Source organism: Rhinoraja longicauda, chromosome 11 (assembly GCF_053455715.1).
Source record: "Rhinoraja longicauda isolate Sanriku21f chromosome 11, sRhiLon1.1, whole genome shotgun sequence".
In the NCBI taxonomy this organism is placed as follows: domain Eukaryota; kingdom Metazoa; phylum Chordata; class Chondrichthyes; order Rajiformes; family Arhynchobatidae; genus Rhinoraja; species Rhinoraja longicauda.
In genome coordinates, this window is record NC_135963.1 from 43,731,409 (window position 1) to 43,744,025 (window position 12,617).

Genomic DNA, 12,617 nt, shown 5'->3' on the forward strand with positions numbered 1-12,617 from the left:
GGCAGCAACGTCAACTAATTGCAAGCTTATGAAGTTGCAAAATAAATTATTTATTCCAAGCGGTAACAAAGTATCTTAGCAGCAGACATTTGTTTAAAAATATATATATTGCATTTCGCTTTATTTCGCACTCCGGGGGAGTCAGAGTGGGGACCCGGAAGTTTTTTAAAAAATATATATCACATGGCTATGAGATTTAATAAAAACACAAAAATGGCGGCAGTCACATTGGGAGAGCGTATTTGCTGCGTCATAAAATAGTATGCATGTAAACAAAGAGAGGAGAAGGAGGAGGAAGAGGAGGAAGAGTGAGGACGGGGAGAGAGGAGAGTGAGCTGAGCGAGGAGCGCCAGCGCTGTGGGAGCAGCCGTGCAGTTGGCTGGTCGCTGCTGGGGACAAGGCAGGAGAGCGCGGCTACCAGGGTGCTGGATGGTCTCACGGTCCATCACAGGGGGGGCTCCCTGTGATAGCAGCTGCTCTCCTCAATCGCGGCTGTATTGTCTCGATCTGTTTACCAATTTTTAATTTAAAACATATAGTTCTATGTATAGAATTAAATGCAATATATTATTCTTTAATGCAAGTTGGTAGCTGGAGTTTAACATTGCCAATTAAACCAGAGTAAAATTCTCAATGAGTAATATCGATTTTTGAAGTTGGTGGAATTACTGTTAAAAATTTGGACGCGAGTTTCCTTTTCTTTTTAATTTTGTAAGCGCGATTTAATGATATTCGGGGGAAATACTGTTTCCGAAGGTTTCCTGCTTGTTGGAGAGTCTTTAATTTTTTTTCTCCCGATTTGCATGTTTGTTTTTGAAGATTTCTGCTGGCTCGTAAGATTGGAAACCGCGTCCAAACCTAACTTGTTTACACCAAGGGTCGTGCATGGAGAGGAAGGGCGGAGCAGCGAATTCCTAGTTCCTAAATCTCTGGGAAAATCAGCTCCTCCTCTTCTCCCTCTAAACAAGGTAGGCAACGCGACTGCGACGAAAGAGTGACCCTTTTGAAGTATTTGTATTATCAACACTAAAGTTAAATAGAAATCGAATTCCTTTTTAATGCTTTGGCTTTAGTGTGTGGATTTTAGCCTTTATCGCTTGCCAGAATTCTTACTGTTCAGAATTGTTATCAACATTCTTGATATTCTGGTGATGGTGGCAAATTTCCTTTTTAACTAACGTGGTCCATGTGCTCAATGTACCAATAATACAACCTTGCAGCACAGATGGAGAACATTCAGCCTGCTGTGCCCATGCTACCCAAAAGTGAACTTCAGGCCAATCTCGTTTCCCAACTCATGACCCATAGTAATGCATATTACTGCTCTGCACCTGCACATCCATGTGTGAGGACACTGCTATTCTGCTGCTGGAGTGACAGTCCTAGTTCCATGTCGGGGTGATGTATGTTTTGATGGTGTTCGAACATAGAACATAGAAACGTACAGCACAGAAATTGGCCCTTAAGCCCACAACGTCTTTTCCGAACATGATGCCAAAATAAACTAAACTCAACTGTCTGCACATGAACCATGTACCTTCATTCCCTGCATATCCATGTGCCTATCCAAAAGCCTCTGAAATGCAGCTATCATATCTACCTCCACCACCACCCACCCCACTGGCAGTCCATTTCAGGCACCCTCCACCTGCTGTGTAAAACAAAAACTTCCCCCACACATCTCCCTTAACCTTTGATAGATTCAAAATGCTGGAGTAACTCAGCGGGACAGGCAGCTCTGGAGAGAAGGAATGGGTGACATTTTGGGTCGAGACCCTTCTTCAGACTTAAACTTTGCCACTTTCACCTTAAAGCTATGTCCTTTGACATTTCCACCCTGGAAAAAGGGTTCTGCCTGTCTACCCTATGTAGCATCTCCAGAGCTTGCCATCGTTTTGATTGATAATGGTCACAGGTTTGGGAGGTGGTAAAGATTTAATAGATTGTGTATGCACTGCAGTCATGGTATGGCAATGATAGAAATTTAAATAGTGTTTGGCTTTTTCAATGTTGGACTCAATCAGACAAGTTGAGTATTGCACTACACTCCTGCTTTGGAGAATTAAGAAGTCATTTCCTGAAGTATATTCTGTCAAGACTGCTCTTGTCACCACTGAATTTATTTGACCAATCTAGATAGGTTTCTGGTCAATGATACTAATAATCTAATGGGGAACAATGATAAATATTGGACAGAAATTTATTGCCACGTGTGCTCTCCATTTCTACCACTTCTGAACTTGTTATAATGGTGCCAATTTTATTTAAACAGTGACGTCCAATTATGTAGCACTTTTTTTGCACAAGAGAATTATTTAACAAAATTTGACACCTAAAAGAGATATTGGAACAGATGTAGGTTGTAAGAAGCATGTCAAAGGAGAAAAGCTTGAAGGTTTGAGAAAAAGAACTGTAAATGTTCAGGGCCCAGTCAGCTGACATGATTGTTACTGAAGGAACAGTGAAAATATTACCAAGATGTACGAGAGGTCAGTATCAAAAGCTGTTCGAACGGAACCATTCGGTATCCGTGGAAAGAGAAATTAGTTAATGTTCAAATTGAACACACAGGGTGCTGTCTGTGTGCAATGAGCTGGTAGAGCCGCTGCCTCACAGAGCCAGAGATCTGGATTCATTATTGACCTTGGGTGCTGTCTAGAGTCTGCATGTTCTCCCTATGACCATGTGTTTCCTCTGGGTGCTCCAATTTCCTCCTACTTCCCAAAATGGTGTGGGTTTGTAGGTTCATTGCCTCTAGTGTGCAAGGAGTGGATGGGAAGGTGGGCTGACATAGACCTAGTTTATGGATGGGTGAGCGGTGGTCAGTATGGACTCAGTGGGCTGAAGTGGCTGTTTCCATGCTGTACCTCCAGACTAAACTAAACCCCAATGAAACTGAGAAAGAAAGGAAGTCAGAAATGTAATGGTGAGAGGAAGTTGCAGTGTTGAGGGGGAAGGGGGGAGGGGGGGGGGTGAGCAAAGGACCGTAAAAGTGGGCGATGTGACTGGGCCTTGGTGTGAGATAGAAAAGACAGACCAGAGTTTGGAATTAATTAATTTTATAGCAGCCATGTATCACACTGTTTGTCATGGTTTCTGTTGCACTTGAATTGAGGGAGTGAGGCTGGGATATATAAAAGGATAGCACATTCCACGATCCAGTACAACATCAAGGTGGCACAGAGACTTATTCTGCTTTAATCTAGTAATATTTGAAAGAAATGTAACTTGTCTCAGCTCTTAGTCAAACTATATCATAATTTTTCTCTCATCGACAACAATGAGTCAAGTTGAGTTTGTTGTCGTATGTGGTGCAACTTAGGCACATGGACTCAGACAAGTCACAAAACATCAATTATGCATAACTTAAAAGTGAAAAGAAAAAGACTGCAAAACACAATTAGAAAGCAATTACATGGTGCAAGAAGTAATCCATCGTATGCCATTGCTGACGTAGGAGTAGGGTTGTGCAGGTTGGTTCAACAACCTTACTGTTGTAGGAAAGTAGTTGTTCCTGAACCTGGTTGTGTGGGACTTCATGCTTCTGTATCTCCTGCCCGATGGCAGCAGTGAGAAGGGGGCAAGGCCCAGGTGGTGGGGATCCTTGATGACAGCTGTCACCTTTGTAAGGTCGGTGTGGATGCTTTCAAGCTGTATCCAAGTTGGACCTGGCAGAGTCCACGACTCTCTGCAGCCTCTTGTGTTCCTGTGCATTGGAATTTTCGTTTCAGTAAGGATACTTTCTACAGTTCATATATATCATATCATATATATATACAGCCGGAAACAGGCCTTTTCGGCCCTCCAAGTCCATGCCGCCCAGCGATCCCCGTACATTAACACTATCCTATACCCACTAGGGACAATTTTTACATTTACCCAGCCAATTAACCTACATACCTGTACGTCTTTGGAGTGTGGGAGGAAACCGAAGATCTCGGAGAAAACCCACGCAGGTCACGGGGAGAACATACAAACTCCTTACAGTGCAGCACCCGTAGTCAGGATCGAACCTGAGTCTCCAGCGCTGCATTCGCTGTAAAGCAGCAACTCTACCGCTGCGCTACCGTGCCGCCCTAGTTCATCTATAGAAGTTTGATAGTATATTTAGTAACATGCCAAATTTCTTTAAACTTCTTGGAAAGTAGAGGTAATGGCACACATCGTCATGATAACATCTATGTGCTCTGGAATTTGAAGCTGCTAACTCTCTGCACTGCTGACCTACCAATGAAAACTGGTACTTGGTCTCCTGACTTCCTGTTCCTTGGTTTTGGTGATGATATGTGAGAGGTTGTTGTTGTGGCTCCACTCAACCTGGTATTCTTTCTCTGTCCTGTACATGGACTAATCATGAGGAAGTCGAGGAACCATTTGCGAAGGGATGTACAGAAGCCCAGGTGTTGGAGCTTATTGGTAAGTTTGCAGGGGTTGATTGTGTTGAATGAAGAGCTATAGTCTATGAGCACGTGTCCCTTGTTATCCAGATGGATCCAGAACCGTAACCAACCTCTCAATGCTCTTCATTACAGTAAAATGCATTGCTATAGCAAAGATAATAAACTAAATATTGCAGTCATTCACCATGAAACTGGCCCTTCGGCCCAACTTGCCATGTCGACCAATATGCCCCATTTATTTCCCACCTGTCTGTGCTTGGCCCTTATCCCTCGTATCCCTTATACATCATATCCATGTACCTGTCCAAATGTCTTTTAAATGTAGTTATTGTACCTGCCTCAACTATCTCCTCTCGCAGCACATTCCATATACCCACCACCCTCTGTCCGCACAGTGGCGCAGCGGTGGAGTTGCTGCCTTACAGCGCCAGAGACGCATGTTCGATTCTGTCTGTGGGTACTGTTGGTATGAAGTTTCTATGTCCTCCATGTGACTGCATGGGTTTTCTCCGGGTGCTCCGATTTCCTCCCACACTCCAAAGACGCACAGGTTTCTAGGTTAATTGGCTTCAGTAAAATTGTAAATTGTCCATAGTGTGTAGGATAGTGTTAGTGTACGGGGTGATCGCTAGATGTTGTAGACTCTCCGGGCCAAAGGGCCTGTTTCCATGTCAATGGAATAATGTTGTAGGCTGCCCATCCTCTCCTATAGCTCAAGCACTCATTCTTGTAAATCTTCTCTGCACTATTTCCAGTTTAACGATATCCTTCCTATACTCTGGGGATCAGGTTGGTGCCAGCAAGACCAGAATATATTGCTTCCTTGTATTTGATACTTTGAATTGGCACAGTCTTTCTTGTAAAGTTATCCCACAGTGTACCTGGGCAGGTATTTCCAGCATTTGGACTTAATGACCATGTCATTAATGACTGGTCATATATTCCAAGTCAACAAATGTGACTTGGAAGGAAATGGGTGGTGTTCCCATGCACTCTGCCATTGTCCTTCTTGGTGGTAGAGGTGGCAGCTTTGAGATATGATATCTAAGTGCCATAAGCAAGTAGCTACAGTCCATTTTGTTGATGATAAATTTTCAGTCAGGATTCAGCAGTGGCAGATGCAAGCTCTATTTGAGATGGTAGCTGGGGTGCCAGTAAAACAGGGTGCAAAAGTACCCTCATTCCATCATTGTTGCTTTAAATCCTGTCGCTTCCAAACCAGTAGCACCACACAGGACTGAAGTGATGCATTCTACCTTTTCTAGGGCAGTTAGTATTGGGTAATAAATGCTAGCCTTGCCCATATCCTGTAAAAATAAAATGGTCCTAAATGTACGGATGTGATTTTTAAATTATATTTGATGAACCAGGAATCAATGCAGGCCTGCTAGCTAAATCATCTGTGTGAGTGGGATTGGCGTTGAATGGTTATTGAATACAGAACTTTGAATGAGCTGATCTTTACAATGAGCAGAGAATGTAAGGCTATGACTTGGGAATTATTTAGAAAATTTAAGAAACATTGCTAATGGGTCAAGGTGTACGTTTAAAAAGATATAACAAGAAAGTACAGTCCTTTTGCATTAGACTCATTTGTGATGCTCTCTATGGTTAAAGGAAAACACATTCCTTCTGTTTGCACACAAACTGATGTATGGTCATTCGGACAAGGCATTACAGACGAGTCAGCATCCACAGAAGCAGAAGTTGGCTTGAGTCTACATCTCATGAACAAGAAGGGAGCAAGGAGTGGTGCCTGATAATCTGTAGAACAGTTCTAGTTTGCTTTGTGACGTATACATTTTTAACCAGTGTTTCCCTTCTACTTTCGTTATGGCCTTTAATAATAGTTGCACTGCATCAAAGTGTGTCGTTAAACCTGGATTCCAACCGTCCACCAAATTTACTTTTGCTTTGAAGCAAAGAATCAAAATTATGATTTTTGTCACAAGGCAGAAAAGTCACATCTTGCAGTTTACTGCTGACTCCAGCAATAATTTAAAGGCAAAAACGTCAGCTTCTGTCACCACTTTGGTTTGTGATGTTCAGTCTTGCAGGGTGGAGACAGAAGGCTTGTTGTTACAGATCTGCTGCCATGTGTCAATTTTTTAAACATTACTCATTGGTACTCAGTATCCTAGTCAAAACACAAAGGCTGAAATGTCAAATGAACTTTCTTTGGCCTTTGAATCAAAATTTAGCCTTCGCCAAACTACTGCTTTCAGATTTGCCTTTCCGTTTATTTCATCCCTCTTAGCTTTGGTAAGATGATACTTAACTCTGTTTAGAATTGCAGATTGATTTTTTTGATATTTCCATCCCTGATTCAGTTCAGGGTTGCATTTTCAATGATTAACTTTGCCAAAATATAGATATGTTTACTTAACTTGCCTGAAGTCTATTTTTGACTTCTTCAACATGTCATTTGTATAATTAATTTTAAACAAATTGTCATTGATAAAAAATATCCATAAGCTACCTGCATTTATACTAATTCATGATTTTCTTTCTTTGATTACCATTCACATTGCCGAGGAAAATATTCTGTTACATGTCTTATATAATTTGTTGATCTGTGCATAAAACCACATTTTGAAAGCCATATTCTCTAATTCATTGTTCATATGCAAATTCAAGGCTGACATAATATAAATAGCCAATAGAGCTTTAACTCTATTAAGAGATAAGACTAAGAGTTGTTTTGTGGCTGTTATCAGAAAACAAAAATGGAAAATTCAAATAAATGGAGATTAAAATGCTTCACTTTTATATTTGGACAGGTAAGTATTTGAACCCTTCCACAGTACAAGTATTAAGATTATGAATGGGCTGAAGAATCCAAAACTAGGGGGCATGTATATGCCATTATTTCCATTGGCTCCAGGGGGAAGAGAGTTGGTAAGTAGAACTCACCAGTGCAATAAATGATTGGGACAAAAAGCTAGATTCTTTCAGAAGAAAACTAGATGAGTACACATGAGAAAAGGAAAGAAAATAGTTGATTGAAAGGCTGAGATAAGGCACGCAAAACAGAAGTAAAAGCTTATGGGGCATAAACATCAGTACAGACTGATTAAGTGGCTGGACTTCTATTCACATTGTGAACCTTCGGGTGTTGAGTTTGATGGCTACTGTGATAAAGTGGTGTGGGGCAGTAAATTAATGTGGTACAATAATCGTGGATCTCTGCATAGATCTCCAGACTATTATGCCTTATTAAAGTAGTGATTGTCTTTTAGAGGTAATGTAGGAAAATAACAGCAGATGCTGGTACAAATCGAAGGTATCACAAAATGCTGGAGTAACTCAGCAGGTCAGGTAGCATCTCAAGAGAGAAGGAATGGGTGACGTTTTGGGTCGAGACCCTTCAGTCTGGAGCAGGTTTCCCTCGGCAACAAACATCACAGAAAGGTTTAATGTTATCTACTCAATTCAACAAGTCAACTTTAAGTTGTTCTCTGTTATTTGTAATCAGTTGTGAGTAAAATGGTAAATTAGCATCAAGACTTTGCCCAAGAGTGTACTTTCTGCTCCCCCCCCCCCCACCCCCCCATAAATGTGAAGTTCCCTTGATTGTTCATCTCCACAGAATGAGATGAGGCCAGAATTTGGGAGTTTGGAGACTGGATGGTGTTGAGAGTAGGTGCTCCATCATGTTGGTATATTACCTCCCCACCCCCCTCCCCACACACCCACACACCTCATTGTGTTTCTCCATTTTCTCTACACATAATTACCATTTACATAGAAAATAGGTGCAGGAAGAGGCCATTTGGCCCTTCGAGCCAGCACCACTGGCACTTCACCCAAGTGATCACCTTTAATCAGTGTTGTCAAGTCTTCAACTGCTGGAGCAAGTATCACGGCTGTGGCCAAGTCCAGAGCCACCGTGTATTTTTCTTCGCTTCTCTACCTCTGGGCATGAAGCCTTTGTTTTAACACATTAAATCTGAAAATATGTAACATGGGCAAAATATTGCTCTGATAAAAGACTTCCCTATGAAGAAGGGTTGAAACATTATCAGTCCATTTCCATCACAGATGCTGCCTGAACCACTGAGTTCCTCCAGCAGTTTGTTTTTCACTTGCATTTAAATTGTCTTCTTTGACCTGTAGACCCCCAAGCTGGTTTATAGTTAATTTAATAATTTTTTGAAATGTAGTTTCTGTTGTAGAGAACATAGCAGCAATTTCTGGGCAGCAAACTTTCCCTGCAAGAGAAAACTATGTTGATGGTAAATAATCTATTTTTAACATGTTGTTCAAGGGGTAACAATTGGGCAAAAGACTGGGAATAAAACTGCTGCTCTTATTGTAAACAGTGAATGAGATATTTTGCAAGCAAGCAGAAGGGTATTGATGTAGCATCTCACCCCAAAACTGCAATTTTGACAATACTGTTTCCCCTCACGGTTACACACGAGTGTGAGCTGGGGATCTGTGCCCAAAGAAAAACAAATCTCACAAGATGCTCAGCAGCTGTGTAGCAGACTTTGTTCGTGTTTGTTTGCAACAGAGCCAAGTATGCATTTGGTCTTTTAATCAGTTGAGTCAAGGCATGAAACACGAATAATAAATCTGTATACATACTATTACTGAATGCCATGATTTTCACATGTTTCAGCAAATTGAAGGCCATGTGTACCATGTTATTCCATATTCCAAATACCAATGGAGATGCCCACTTTGAATGTTTTTACAAAAAATGCCCCCAAATATTATTATATTGCCTCAGATTAAATTTAATCTTTTTTTCTACTCATTAAGGACATCTTGTGGTTCCTTATACTTAGAAATATTAAAGTAATGAAATTACAGATGAAATATTTAACTTAAGTGGTTAAAAGAATAATGTATTTTATGAATGATAGCAAATTTGTGTTAAAATATTGTAATGTAGCAATACACAAACTTTTGGCTCATTTAGTTTCTGCCGGAATAGTACTTTACAAGCTTTCCAAATGTAGACACAAGAGACTGATGGAATCTTGAGCAAAAAATAAATTGCTGGAGGAACTCAGGCAGCATCTATGGAGAGAATGGACGAGTCAGATCGGGAACCATGTTCAGACTGATGGAGCAGGGAGGAGAAAGCCGGAAAAGGTAGGGATGGGGCATCACTTGGTTGGCGATGGGTGAATACATGTGAATGGCAGGTGGTTGGTGTAAATGTCAAAGGCTAGCGATGAAAAGTGAACAAAAGGTTTTCAGTTAAGGAAAGAAGATGAGGAGTGAAAAGTAAAACCGGAGTGAGCGATATGGATGAAAGGTCAAAAGAGCATCATTGTGCGAGAAATGGGTGCGCATCCAGGTGGGGCACAGGGAAGAAAAGGGTGGAGAAAAGGCGGGGAAGGTGATAGTTATAGGTTGCTTACCTAACATTGGAGAATTCAAGAAAGAAGAATGAAGAGTAGGAATGAAAGGTAAAGCTGGAGGGAGCAATATGGGTGGAAGGGGAGGAGGAGGGAAAATGCACATGAGACTCAGAAAGGGAAATTAACATGGAAGAGCTGAAAGGAGCAGGGTGACTAGACTGATGGGACCAATGCTGAGCACAGTATTCCAGGTGTCACCTCACCATCACTGTTCAACTGTAACTAAATCTCTCTACTCGTAAACTCCATGATAAAGGCCTAATTTCCATTTGCCCTCTTAACTACTCGTTGGAATTGCCTGTTAACCTTTTGTGATTTGTGCACTAGAACAGCTTCATAATTTGCATCTCTTTCCATGTAGGTAATCACCTTTAATGCTTCCTGTTACCACGAACTCTCATTTCCCCACATTAAACTCCAATTGCCAGGTTTTTGCCCAGTCATTCAATCTGTCCATATCCCATTTCAGAATCACAATGCCCTCATTCCTAAATGCCCTTCCACCTATTTTCATAGCATGAGAAACCTCCAACTTAATTCCCTCTTTCAGGTCTTAAATGTAATTAGTAAACTAGTACCATTCAAATGGCATTCAAAATATAATACAGTACATCTCTCCCTGCCACATATTTGTTAAATATAATTAAACTTTTATATAACCATATCAACTAGGTTTGATTATATTCAGTTTTCCAATTATTGTTAGTTGTCTTCCTCGCTCTTTGAACAAGGGAGTTACATTGGCTGTTTTCCTGTCTCTTGGTTTCCGCTCTGAATTTAGTGAATTTTGAAAAATGGGAAGAAGAGAATACGTTATTGCCTTCCATCACAGTGAGCTTTGGTGGATGTTTATGTTAATTTTTCTGTAGTTGTGTGTCTTGTTGCTTTTTTGGTATGACTGTATGGCAAATCAAATTCTTTGTTTTTACATACTTGGCTAATAAATTAATTACAATACAATATAATACTATCTCTACAATCACTTCCTTTAAAAAGCTATAATGTTGATCAAGCATAACTGCCTTCTAAAAAAAATATTTGCAGAAGGGCTCTCAATCGCTTGTATTTTTTCAATCACATAGTAATCTTATCCTGCACTGTAGATTTTTGGCTGTATTGGTAACCTTTTAGAAGTCTGCAGCACTCAATCCCAATTTACTTAACCATAGAATTTCAGTTGGATGCTCAGGTTTTCTCTAATAACATCCTTGTATACACTTCATTTCTGCTCTGATGATGTCTTTCATAAATCCCATTAAGTTTAATACAGTATTTCTTTCAATAATAATAACTTGTATATCTCCCTCTAATTATTTTAAATTCTCTAGTTCACCTTGTCTGTAAATCAGAGGTTATATATTTAATGCTTTGATTATAGACTTGAAGTGCACAACAGAGAACAGATGAAATATAAGCAAGAATAATTCCAAGGAATCTGGTTGGAGCACTTTTCTCCATAGATCTGCTTGCTTTGGTATATGACAGCTTAATGGCACCATGCATGTCTCTCAGTCAGAAGGTTGTCTCTTCAAGTCACAGTGCAAAGTATTAGAACATGTGATCTAAGTTGGCAGTCTGTTGCAATACTTAAAGGTACAAAGAAAATAAAATGCATGTGTTTCATCTTGATAGCACCTCGGCTTAAAACGTAGAACATATTTATCATTCCCCCCCCACCCACCCTGGCATTCTTGGTTATTTTTTTTGTACTTTACTTCCAAGTTGCCAATTTTACTTTGTACTCCAAAGCTCCAGCCAGGAGTATTTTGGTTGGCTCTAACCGGGTGTCAGTTCCTTTCCAAGAAGTGATCATGAGTTGCTGGAAATGTGAACCATTTCATCTGTGGAATCACTCCCAGATTTAGCTGTTCTTGCATTGCCATAATAGTAATTCCTACATTACTGTCTTCATGGTTATTATTCCTAATATCTTTCTGAATGCTTTGTGTCTTTGCAGGACTGAATCATTTTTCTCGTTTCACTGGTTTTGACATGAACTGCTGCTTCCAGCTGGCGTCTCCTTTTCCAAATATTTTGTGATGGATTTTAAATGATGTATCACTAGCTTGACTATCCTACATGCATTCCACCACTGCTAAATAGTGTTGTGGTTTTCCTTATGAATTCAATTTTCTGAATGGTGTCATTGCTTTCCAAAAATGATACTAATTAAACATCTTCAGAGACGGTGGTAATTTCTGTTACTCTCTCATCCTGCAGTCTCTGTTCCTACACAATTTTTAACATGGCCATTCACAACCATGATCTTTGGTCTTACTGGGGATAATCATCTGTTCCAATGCCAGCTTTCTGTTCACAGTCTCTACTTGTTTCTCAATCTTTGCACCTGTGCAGGCCATCTGGAAGTGTTTTTCCCAAATTTACCCTGCCTGCCTGGATAGGTAAATGTAATCATGATCATTTACCTCTACTTAAGTAGCTGGCTTTTGTTCAAGCAGAAATCTTTGCACTTACTCATTTGCCTTATTGCACAACGGGACCTTTGCAATACTTATTTCTCTATTTAAATCCACGTTATGCACTTAGTGATCAAACAGGGACCAGTAGATTTGAATCTTCTGTCTCTTTGAAGTATTTCCCTTTCCATCTTTACAAAAGCTGGCTCTATATGTCACTTGCAGTATAAATGATTGTAATTCTAGTATAATTGTATTTCCAGTAAAAGTCCCCTGTACATTTATCATTTTTACCATCCACTTTCTTTGACATTTAGCTTTGAGATTTATACATTTTTCCTCTTTTTCTCTCCACGTCCAGCTTCCAGAAATGTTTTCCAGAAATGGCAGATCAACTGAGTATTTCCAGAAATGGCAGATCAACT

At 40.3% G+C, this 12,617-nt stretch overlaps 1 long non-coding RNA gene across 2 annotated transcripts; it reads left to right on the plus strand.

Moving 5' to 3' along the window:
- Nucleotides 1-220: 220 nt before the first annotated feature.
- Nucleotides 221-12,101, plus strand: LOC144598127 (uncharacterized). 2 transcript variants are annotated; one of them, XR_013547830.1, is made up of 4 exons: nucleotides 221-330; nucleotides 820-968; nucleotides 9,368-9,503; nucleotides 11,733-12,101. It is a non-coding gene; the product is annotated as an uncharacterized LOC144598127 (long non-coding RNA). The 2 variants fall into 2 exon arrangements; XR_013547829.1 differs by having other exon boundaries at nucleotides 252-968.
- The last annotated feature ends 516 nt before the right edge of the window (nucleotides 12,102-12,617 follow it).